This window comes from Silurus aristotelis (genome assembly GCF_946808225.1).
Source record: "Silurus aristotelis genome assembly, chromosome: 11".
NCBI lineage: Eukaryota > Metazoa > Chordata > Actinopteri > Siluriformes > Siluridae > Silurus > Silurus aristotelis.
The window spans coordinates 16,890,215-16,902,556 of NC_139584.1; the positions used below are offsets into that span (position 1 = coordinate 16,890,215).

The 12,342-nt window shown below is 39.1% G+C and overlaps 1 protein-coding gene across 5 annotated transcripts in view; it reads left to right on the forward strand.

The window, feature by feature from the left end:
- The window catches only part of cux2b (cut-like homeobox 2b), a 118,857-nt gene that overhangs the window by 33,356 nt on the left and 73,159 nt on the right, over positions 1-12,342 (forward strand). The window lies entirely within an intron of this gene.

Sequence of the window (12,342 nt, forward strand, 5' to 3'; positions counted from 1 at the left end):
TGGGAGCAGCCGAAAGAAGAGGAAGGACATGTTTCATGAGAAGAATTTCATGCCAGGTTTTCTGGAAAGGCAAGATGCTGCACTTGTACAGGTGGTACAGGTGTTAGTATGCTAGCATGAACTGTGAATTCAGAATTTAGGTTAAAAAAATAATAATCTGGACAAACAAAAATTTAGATGTGCTGTAACCCATAAAACATATCTATCAAAATCTACAAAGAGAGTTCATATCAACTTGCTGGTGTTTGCATTCTAAAAGCGACTGCCCACACCAGGCTAGATGGTGCCTTACCAGAGCATTAGAGCTAAAGATTAGCTACTGCCATTGACCTGGAACATGCCTGTCAAGGAAGTAGTGAAGGTTACATTACACACCATAGATCTAATTTTCTTTTTCCCCTTCCTTTCTCTTTGACCTTCTATTCATTCATTGTTCTTTCTTTGGCTCCTCACGGTAGATGGCTGAGACACTTGTACATGCCAGCTGGATTAGGCTGATGCTGAAGCCCACAGTGCACTGAGATAATCTGACAGGCATTTTCATGGGCAACACCTCCTCACATAAACCTCTGCTTCAGTAGACTTTTATCTGACCACCACAAACTGCTTTCTCCTCTGCTTCATTACATTGACCAGTCACTCGTCATTACCACTGAGTGTCTTTTTCTCTCTCTCACACACGCAGACACGCACACGGCCTAGTATAATTTTTTATAAAGTGTCATTCCTCCAAATTTCGAGGGAAACGAGCTTATGTGTTTGTATTCTCCCCTCCACAAGTTTGCATCTTTTCACTGTGGGTAATGTGTTATTGAGCAGTGCATGAGGTGAAGTTCAGAGGAGAAAATGGGTAGTTTGCCTAACTAGGTCACTACATATATAAAAAAATGAAAATAAAAATAAAAAAAATAAAATAAAAAAAAAAAGCTCCATAAAGAAGCCCCACATTAAAAAACCCATACCCTCCCTGTCTGAGCCCTCTGGGTATCGATTGTGCGAACTCAAATAGATCTCACCACCTACCCCCCTGTGCTTACAGTGGCATGCTCCAGTCCTGCCATCAGGGCTAAAGGCTGCATGTCAGGGAATGTTGGTATAGAACAAGTGGAGAAAATAAGACATTTGTGTGACTTCATTGAACTATATGAGTCAACTGTAGGAAAAGGAAAACTAACAGCTACACATGTAGTGCTAAATCTTTGTTCACCATGAAATGTATGGCAGTTGAATAAACTTCATGTTAGGTGACAGTATCTGTGTGAGCTCAAAATGAAAATGCAGACAATATGAGAGTTTCTAAACTTACAAAGGTGGTTTTCTTTAAAAATATACATGCATCCAGCCTTTTTCCCATCCATTTAAAAGAAATGTACGTCTGTTTGGATGATTTGTGCATAAGTAACCAGTAATATTTATGTAGAATCTAAACACTGATTTTAGTACAAGGGCTGTTCTAGTCAACCCAGCATGATAAAGATGGATGCTAGCATGGCGGTACTACAGACACCGTTAATCAGGATGGCAGACAACAGTGTTAGTTCGTATGTGGAACAGAAAGAGAGAGAAAGAGAGAGGGAGAAGAAAAGGATCCTCAGGAGGTTGAAGTTTCTTGTAAACGAAGGTATAAAACCCACGAATATCTACAGAAGACTTCAAGCACAGTTTGGTAAAGAGATGTGCAGCCACAGTAAGATGGTGATTGGAACATTTGAATGGGGTAAATGTTTCAGTGCATGTCCATCAGTGACGATCCCAGTCGTGGTGGTTCGCAGCCCGCAGCAGTCATTCCTGTAAACGTTCAGCGTGTTGACGCATAACCTTTCAAGAAATTGCACGAAACGAATCTTTCTGTGGGTGAACTACTGGTTCAGGTGTACTGACAAATCTTTCTATGCAGAGTCTTCCCAGGCGTTAGTTAAACACTAGGATAAGTGTATAAATGTAGCAATAAATGCAGGGTTAGGGTTAGGGTTAGGGTTAGAAGTCCCAGTTTGACTTAAACACCCCTCATAGCTTTTAAGCCATTAACACAGGGTTTCATTAGGTATTGGATAAATAGTAATAGAGGTATAGTGTAAAGCAACTTGCATAAAATATATTTGGACTTGTTGAAAGGAGTGCTGGATCATGTCTCTGTTTTGTAGGTCAGTGTTCTAAAGTTTCTCCTTTTCTAACTGCTGTTTCTTTGCTCTCTGCTGAAGCTGAATCACTCGTGTACTTTTTCCTTTCTCATGCTCTTGCTTGGCCGCTGAGCTGAATCTGTGTTAAATGAGTGAGGCTGATGAGCAGTGTGTCCAGAGAAGATACCCAACACCAAGAACTGTGAGTAAGGGAGGGAGAAAGAGAGAAAGAGAGAAGGGTTTATACCAGTATTATCAGTGTTTGTGTGTACAATTGCGTATGTGCGCGCATGTGTGTTATTCTTAAGCCTCTGTGCACTTGACAGTAAGAGAGAAGAGCATAAGGAGTGGGTGAAAGAGAATGTGTAGAAGAGAGTAAGTGTGTGTGTGTGTGTGTGTGTGTGTGTGTATGAGACAGAAAGAGAGAGAAAGAGAGAGGGAGAAGAAAAGGATCCTCAGGAGGTTCCATTGATGCACTATTATTCGGTTTACTTACCGCGCCTGCCAAATGATATATCAATGAAAATCTGTTCTCTGAATTATGGCCATCTGATGATGGAGAGACTGAGTGCCGTGTCCTGGAACGCCTCTTATTGTGCCCCATTACTTAGCCTCTCTGAGTACCACTAAGTGATTTTTAGAATGCATTGCCACAGGCTCTATTTTTCCTAATTCACTGTATTTTTTTCACCCTTTAAATGGCACTGAACTACATTTGCACTTAAAACATATTCTTTAATATTCTGTTATTTTACATACAAATTGCATCCTGGGCAATGCATTCATCATTGCTCATCCTTTCCACTCTTCTCCTAAATGAAAAATGTATCTTAAATGAATAATGGATCGCACTGTAGAATAATTTTCTTTGTGGCGTGTTTACCGTTTTGGATGATTTTCTTTGTCTCAGCTAGGAAAATGAGGCCAATATCCTCACTTTAAATCTTCTAAAGAAGCTGCTCAGTGATCAGAGTCTATTGATTCATATCATGGCTGTATGATAGCCGGACCCTACGAGAACATTTATGCTCTGAATGCATAGCACCTCTGTAGATCTACATCAGAGGGAAAGCATGGCTAAAGGAGAACTTGGGCTCCTGAGATGCTTCAGATCAATTAACTTGTGATATCTGTGGAAAGTCTCAGATAACGCTGCTAAAAGCCTCCTGATTTAGTTTGAATTTAATTTCTTTTTTTAGCTCCTGACCCCTCGTTATCTCTCGCCGTGGTGCTGTCACTTCTGCTGGAGCAAAAGAGGGCCAAATCCCTAATGTCCTTCATGCACAGCTGAGAGAAGTAGCTAGATATGAGCAAGGAAAGAGCACTGTTGGTGGCCAGACTGGGTGGTCATGCATAGACATATTTATAGTACCACCTCTGCCATCAAGTCAAACCAGAGTTCTATCCTGTGCTGTCATGGTGCATTCTTGAAGGTGCCCACCGTTCTGCTGCTGTCTCAATTTGGCTTGAGCGGTGGACTTTCATCTGTGCGTGTAACAGCCCTAATGATGGATTTATTTGTCTGGAGGACTGGTAATGATGACGGGGTTTCACACTTCACAGAACCCCACTTGGGCGCTCTTCCCTGGCTTTGGGATTCACGATGTAAACCCTCTCCCAATTCTCTTCCTGCGCTTTCTACTCTGCCATCCAAAACCTTCAGCTGAGCCCAGGAGAGAAGCGCATGACTGGGCTGAATGGAGACAGCTCGTTGCCGTCGTCACGCTTCTGGTAGACTTTATTTTTTTTTGTTTTTCCTTTGAGATTGCATGGTACAGATGGGAGTTGCTGGACTGCGGCAGCTCGTGTCACGATACGTTGACGATTTTACGGCTGAGCAGCAATCAGCCCCTACACCGTTCTTCTGCCGAGAAATGCAGAACATTTTATAACACTACGTTGTTGCACTTCATATGCTGATTGTTTGTCTTATAGTGCAAGCGCTACAGGCCTTGTTAATTTTATAGCTTGATAAATGCGGCCAAAAAAAACTAATTAAATCATCAAGGCTCATGATCTCCTGATTGTTCTAAAGGTCAGGTTTAGTTCATTATGAAAGCTGGGGCATATAAGGAATATAGGAATGATTTCATGCGGAGCATATATAGGCATATAAGGTATTCCTAAGTCAAACACTGAATCTTTCTGCGTGTGACTGATCGTCCACATGTGACAGGATGATCCAAGTGTCTCTGAAACATGGGAGATAAATGGATTGATTAATATGGAGGATGGAGAGGGACCTTCGTTATCAGTGTGGAGGCCCTCCTTAGGTCAGCCATCTATCATGGTTCCTCTGGCCATGTTGGTTTGCTTTGGTAATGAGTGAGCTGACATTTACACAGAGCTCACTAACAGTCTGACCCACTGATTACCTCTGAATCTTCATGCTACCGACTATTGATAAAAAAAAAAAAAATTGGACTTTTCCACAGTCTTTTCACTGGGCGCGTTTAACATTTAGAGGACAATAAATATGAATTGAACATCCTAGCGTAAATATAAATAAATGTTTGCTTCAGCACAATGCAGAGTGGTCTATGTTTTTTTAGTTTGATTTCATTTAGCCGCCAGTTTAAAGAGTAATTTATGAGAAGAGGGAAAATGTTGCTGCCCCTTGCCCACGTTTTGCTGTCTGCCCAGAATATAAGATGGAAGTTAACAGCACGAAGCGCCGGCATTCAGGAAAGGGTTTTGGACATGTGGGCAGTGTAGCGTCAAATAGATTGTCTTTCCTTCCATGATTTCAGCTAATGTGTACCGAGCACCCTGATGCAGATGAATGTAAGGAATGTTCTGTAAAGGCTTTACGGCTCATCTGAGAGATGATGCTGGAAAGCTGACAGTCTGGTGTAACCTGCTTACACAGGTATACACAAGGGCACTCTAATTATTTCTCCTTACAGTGTCTCTCTCTGTTCCAGTGCTCCCTGTGCTCCAGCCATAGGCAACAGCTGTTGAATAGCAGCGTTTAGATTGGTGTGGACACTCTGGATACTTTTTTTTATTGGCTGTGGAATAGGAGATCGCTGCTCAAATGGTGCCTACACACACACACACACACACACACACACATAAAGAGACACATACATACAGACACGTTATCAGATCCCAGATGGAACATTGTGCAATATTTTTTTTTGTCAGAACCGTTTATGCAGCTAGAGAAATATGTAAGCGTATTTACAGCTGCAAGTGGGAAAAAAATACTGAAATATTAACTACTTTTTAAAGTGACCATCCTTCACAGGAACTCTCCTCCATATATAATGCATTTAAAGATGTTCAGAAAAACAAAAACAAATCTATGATTTGTATTCTCTCAAACTGTACCTCTGCGAGTTCTGTAACCTTGCTAGCGAGTCCATCATCTCCATTTTAAAATGTACATCCTCAATGTAGGTTATGTTCCCAGTCTCGGCGCTCTAGATACATTTATTTTTATCTCAAACGAGTAATATTGCAATACACGTGCACGCATTCTCCTCAGCATGCATGACTAAGAAAAAAAACATCAAGTCTGACAGGTGGTCCAGGTTTGTGTAACTGGGCCCTCAGGGGCCTGCTGGAGCTCAGGTTGTGAATGTGATGGGGTCCCAGTTCAGGATGACACAGGTGGTGTGAAACTTGGCTTGCTCCCATCACTTAAAATATTCACATTCTTCTGGCAAGCAAGCTTTGATCTCCTCTTGCAATCAGCAAGGGAGCTGTGGAGGGAAAAGGAAAGCTTGTAAACAACAGGAAAAAAGGAGCACACCTGAGAACACATTGATATTTCTTAAGAGAGAATAAACAATGGCAGTTTATCAGTGTTATCCATCGCTCAGTGTTTTTTTTTTTTCTCGCCTCTGTCGATAGCCCTGCAAAACTGGGCCAGTGTCAACATCGCAGTTGCACCTTTGCGGAGGTAAGCTCTTGATTTGGCGCCGTTTGTTATGGATTGTCATGTCAGTGGCCCCAATTTATATACCTCTCCTTACCCTGGTTATATTTACTCTGTAATAAATTGTGAGGAGACACTTATTAATTTCTTTGCTTTAGCTATGTGCAGTTGAACTCATTGTGGCAAACTGAAGTACTGTTCTTGGCTGTTTTCGGGGAAACACAGCGCCATATCATTTTCGCGTTTACTCCGCTCTTTCAACTTTTGCCAAGAAATCAGCAGTCAATAACTGAGCAAGAATTTAAAAGTGATTAGAAGGTTCATGTCTAACCCCAGACAGTGAAAGTAACATTAGAGTGTTATGGTGATGATAAGTAATGAACATTTATATAATTTATGTGATATAAATGTTCAAACAAAGCAATTTGTGGGAGTGATTTGTAATAAAAAAAACTAAAAAAAAAAACCTAATAAAAACAAAGGTGACAAATAATTAAGAATGAATTGAGGGTGAAGTGCTGGCAATGTCAGGATGATTCATTATGCTGCTAAAGATAGGATTGTTATTCATTTGCTTGTCTTTATATTTTACATTTAACTGAACTCAGGGCCATGTCAGCTACAAATTTGACTAATTAATTAGGAATATCAGTGTGGAGAGCATTTTACATTTTTGCTTGAGTATGAGTTTTATATTATATAGACCTATTTTATATTAGATAGTTATTGTCTATTAACTAGATACATCAAACCCTAAACTGCAGTTTTGCTTTTAATCACTCAAGCAAATGTGCTTGGTTGATTTTGTTTCGGAATGTAAAAATGCCCTACAGAGTTTAATACCAAAATCTTCATTAAAAAATATTTTAACCAAAAGGCTCTACTGCTCTGAGAAGGAATCGGAAAGCTGTGGACATATGAGAACAAAAGGGGGAATATCTTTTTTTTTTTTTTTTTTTCCCAGATTGAATCATAGTGCCATGGGCTTATACAGTATGTTTGCCAGTAAAGCAGATTCACTTGTTTCTGTTGTTGTCATAGCTGCTGACACCTGCAACAGGATGAATCTGGATGTGTAAAGAAGCATCTCAACCGCTTAGATACAACAAATGCATGGAAAACCAGTGCTATAAAGTATTTTCCGTGCAAAAATGTTATTGACTGGCCAAGTCCATCAACCAACCTGAATACAGAGTATTTATTTCACATGGCACACAGCCTCCAAAACAACCAGACTACATTATAGTGGATAATCACCAGAGAATACACTGTATCCAGCATCATATCTATGAGATATTGCTTTTGCAGTGCTGGTTTTAGTGACTCTTCTGCTGAAGTGCAACCACTGGGTTGTGAAACATTTGTTGGATTTACAATTCTAAATTCATTCTGCTGCTGTTGTCAATGACTGAAATCTATAGCGAAACAGGGGAATCTGCACTATGGGTGGCCATACATGGCAAAAACTAATTTTTTTTTTTTGTATTTCTAAGATTACAATAAACCACATAGGAGATTGTTAAATGTATTTCTGAACATTTGCTCATTTCTAGCTTACAGCTTAAATCTGAATAAGACTAGTTCGTGATCGGCTTAATAATTGAACATTTGTTTCATTGTAATCTCATACTAGGAGAAAACAGATACATTTGACAATAATAAAGGTAGTTTAGCTAAAATCTTTGCCATGTACATAGCCATTCATACAAATCTCAAATTTCAGACATAACAGATCTTTTTTTCCCTCCAATTTTTTTTCCTTTTACAGCATTTATAGTTATTAATGTTGTGTTCAGCTGTAATCATGTTTTTTTTGTTGTTTTTTTGAAGCCAGGCAAGATTTTAAATTGAAGTGGCATCTATACAAAATATTCCCTTTTGTCATGCAAGGGAAAGTTTATTTTCAGTAACTGCTTGTTGATGATAATATTGGGATACAGATACAGAGAATTCAGATATAAGTGAAATTTAGTTCAAATATAGAGTAGTATCATTGTCTAAACCCTTTTAGTTTTTTGTCTTAGTTTTTGTCTCTGGTTCTCATCTGTGGCAGGAGAAAAGGGTGTTTTTCCATCTGTTTCTAGAACACTTCTTAGTAAAACCATAAAAAAAAAAAGGTTTAGGTGTTTTAGACGGGCTGTTGATGGATTGTGGTGTGCAAAGGCGCTAAAACTCCTAAAAGAAGTGCAGCATGACGGCTAATGCGAGACAACGCTAGTCACACCTCTGCTGATGATTGTAACGCTCATGTGCTGCTCCTCCTCTTTAAGATCCTCTGTGCTGTCTGTGGAGAGGCTGCCTGACTGACTGGGGATTAATTATTCGGGATCATTTCCCAGGCTCTGCCAGCAGCTTAAGAAAGGGTGTCAAAATGAGATTCTCAGAGACAGTACCTGCTAAATCTACACACCATAGCACTATTAGCGTATTATGTGCACCCTTCAGTGCATTTTGTTTAACAGGTAATTGTGCGTTTGTGGGAAGAGTCGAATTCTTTGCCATACCACCCTCTCTTTTCTTTCTTGCAGTAGCCCGTTAGAAAACGTTTATTTTTAGGTTTACTTTTGTTTCTGTTTTTATTATTTGGTAGTTTCCCCAGCAGCACTTGAAAAGCAGACAGCGGTGCAGTACACTGTGATTTTTAAGTTCAGTTTATCACTTCACTCCACAGCAGTTATTGTTTAGTTGGTACTATAACACTCTGAGAGACTCTGTACCAGACACTAGTGATTTGATTAAATTCAATTCAAGTTTATTTCTATAGCGCTTTTCATAGTGGACATTTGCCTCAAAGCGGCTTTACAGAATAAAAGAAGTATAGAACAAAAATTTAAGTATTGAGTAAAATATGTGTATTTATCCCTGATGAGCAAGCCTGGGGTGACCGTGGCTTGGTATGGTGACTCCTTTAGAATGCATGAGGAAGAAACCTTGAGAGAGGAACCCATCCTAATTTGGGTGACACCAAGAGTTAAATTATAAATCCTAAAAATATTACAAACACCAGAGATTGAGAAATATCATGAGCACCAGAGTGTGTGATTTATGAGTAATGTCCTTTCTACAGTCTTATATAGCCAATTGGAGTTGTGGAACCAGGAGCTCTTGGCAATGACCACTGGCTGGCTTATCTCACATCCCCCAAAATTTTATGTTCTTTTTTGTAGACAGGGCTGAAAGGCCAGGATGGGGGTGGTGCCTGCAATAACATGTGGACCAGACTAGTCTGTGGCAATAGGGTTTAGTATTGATTGTGTTTATTTGATTTATTGATCGATCTTCCTTTTGAATGTGGCAACTGAGGAGCTAATCTTAAATGGCTAAGGACAATCATCTGCCTTCCCGAAAGATGGAAGAGATAAGGAACGTATGGAAAGCAACTTTACTTATTTTGATCACACACTACTCCCTCTGTGCCACTTCACTGCATGTGTCTGTGTTGGGTTGTGTAATTGTTAGGGTTACTGCTATTATTACTTTTTTTCTTTTCTTGTGGTTCATTATTGTATTAACAATATGTTCTACAAATGAGATTAGGCGTCTCTGTGTATGTAGAAGTGTAGATAGATTGTGTGAGTGTGCGTGTGTGTGTGTTTAATAGTGTGTAAGAGAGAAATAAACATGTAGGCTTGGTTACATACATAGATGCAGATGACCCTGTTTGTGTGAATTTGTATTCTCTGTGTGTGTGTGTGTGTGTGTGTGTGTGTGTGTGTGTGTGTGTGTGTGTGTGTGTGTGTGTGTGTGTGTGTGTGTGTGCGTGTGCAGCAGGGGTTTGGAGGCAGTGCAGTCACTAGGCAGAACAGAGTGGATCTATAAATTGATGGAATTCAAAGCCTCCAGCATCGATTACCATTATAACAAACAGCAGAGCCCCGAATGTCTGATTATTTTTAGACAAAGATTCTGTTCTCTCAGCAGTAATTCTGCTGATGCTGTCACACTTTCAGACATCTGCCTATGATTGCAATTAGATGGGATACCAAAATAATACCTACATCTACATTTTTTCTTCTTTTTTTTGTTGTTGCTGCCACCCACTCCTTCTTTCCTGCCCCTCCCCCATTTATTTGTGCTGGTGTGACTACCCCTGTTCATAGGGTGGAACTGGATCTGCTGTTCCAGATGTCAACATTTCGTGTTTTGTGTTGTCATCAGCTTTTAATGCCACATATTCAGTGGCAGTCAATATTATAGATTATCAGGTGCTATAGTACAGAATCTAGAATAGTATGAAGGTTGTTTCATCTCTAGGTGCCTTTTTTTTTTCGCATTATCGAACGTATTCTTTAAAACAACACGGCGTGTAAGACACAGACATCTGACGTGACGTATTTGAGTGCGATATTTTGTGGTGTTCAGCATCACTTAACATTCTCCACCCCAATAGGGTTTTTTTTATACCAGTCTCCTTATTTGCATATCTGGAGCGGTTGCTCAGTGGAGGTGGTCCGTCATGCTTGAGCGTAAATACCTCTTCCAGTCAGTTCCCACTATTACGCTGTCTGTCAGACAGGACAACACACGCTGGCCTCAGTAGAAAGCGCTAGCCTCCGCCTCTCAAGTGGCTCCTCCTACCCCCATGGTGCTTTCCAGGGGGAGATTCATCAATTACCACCGGATGTTTGACTGGCACGGGCTTAATGACAGGGCCTTGCTATTGACCTGCCTGCTTGCCATGTAGTGAAAATGCAGCTCCTGATTGCTTTTTTTTTTTAACAAACATAAACTGCTTTTTTTCACACTTCTTATCCCCCATTGTTTCATTTCAGTAAAATTCAAGCTAACTTAATGTCTGTGCGACTGTATAGAGCTGTGAGTACATCTTTACAGAAGCAAACGTTGCATTTATATCGCAGTGAGAAGCTTTCTGTGCCGAAGCAAATCCAATGAAATCAAATGATTGCCGTAGATGTGATTGAAGAACTGAAATTGCCTGAAGATATTTGGACTGTGAACAGTCATTGATTAGCATTCACAAGTATTTCAGTCCAACAGGGAAGTGGGAGTGCTACACCGGGAGTCTTGCGTGTGCGTGTTTGTGTGCGTGTGGGGGGAATTCTCTAGTCTGCGAGAACTTTAACTAACATGGAGCACATCACACACTGTGTACTGGCAGTATCGGGCAACTCAGAAGTTCATGGCTTGAGGTAAGTATAAAAGCATTTGAACAAACTTTGTAGCATACGGGTCTGATTTCTGCAAACCTACCAAGAAGCGGAAAACATTAGGGTTCATTCTGCAGTGAAAATTAAGGAGTCTACCAGGTTCAGGTGTGTTTATATCAAGAGCATGTGACACTGACACAAGTCATCGTCATTCATCTAAGTATGTGACATCTAATTAAGTAATTTGCTGACCAGCATATCTAGCTACAGAATTCAGCTATCATATCTATTACAGAATTGTACCCAATCAAAGCATCACAAACTAATCCAATGGACTGTCATAATTACAAACAAATTTATTCTTGGCATATGTCTAAGGTATATGATAAGAATATAAAAAAATAACTATAAAAGCACATCTTTGCATATGTGATACCTAACAGTACTTCATGTGCTTAATTCTATTATACGTTAAATTAATCAAAACCCAAAACTCTTCATTATATCCATTGATATTCTTGGTCATTGCTTGGCTTCAATCAAATTGGATATCTCTTAGTTAGTTGTCCAGCTGCTATCTGAATTTATTTATATAAAACCCTGTATTTACGTTGTTAACATTCAGAATCTAGGGTTTTGGAACTCACACACTGTTGTTTTTACGTCATCCATTTTTAGCTTTATGTAGCTCATATTTAGGATAAAACTGATAAAAATTGTTAATCCTATTTCTATCTTTAAAAAAAAAAAAAAAAAAAAAATATATATATATATATATATATATATATATATATATATATATATATATATATATATATATATATATATATATATATATATAGATTTATGAAGGTAATAAGTATGTGTCTTTAAACTGCTAATGATAATATAGTTACCCAATATAAATGAGTTTGTAGTTATATGTAAATTTGCATGATTCATCCCTCTTCATTCTGGCATCCTAGACCATTTGAATAAGTAAAGTCACTCGTGTGTTTTTTATTGACAAATGCTGGCAAATATATATATATATATATATATAGATATATATATCTTATTTTTAAAACGGACAAAAAGTTACCTTATTTAATGGCAGTACAAAAACCTAATTTAATGACGTGTGGAAAGAATTATAATTTTTTGTGTCCTTAAGCGCATTATCTCTAATCTAATGCTACTATCCATTTTTTCTGTCCTCTGGATTTTTTTCTCCCCTTTGATAATTTCCTAA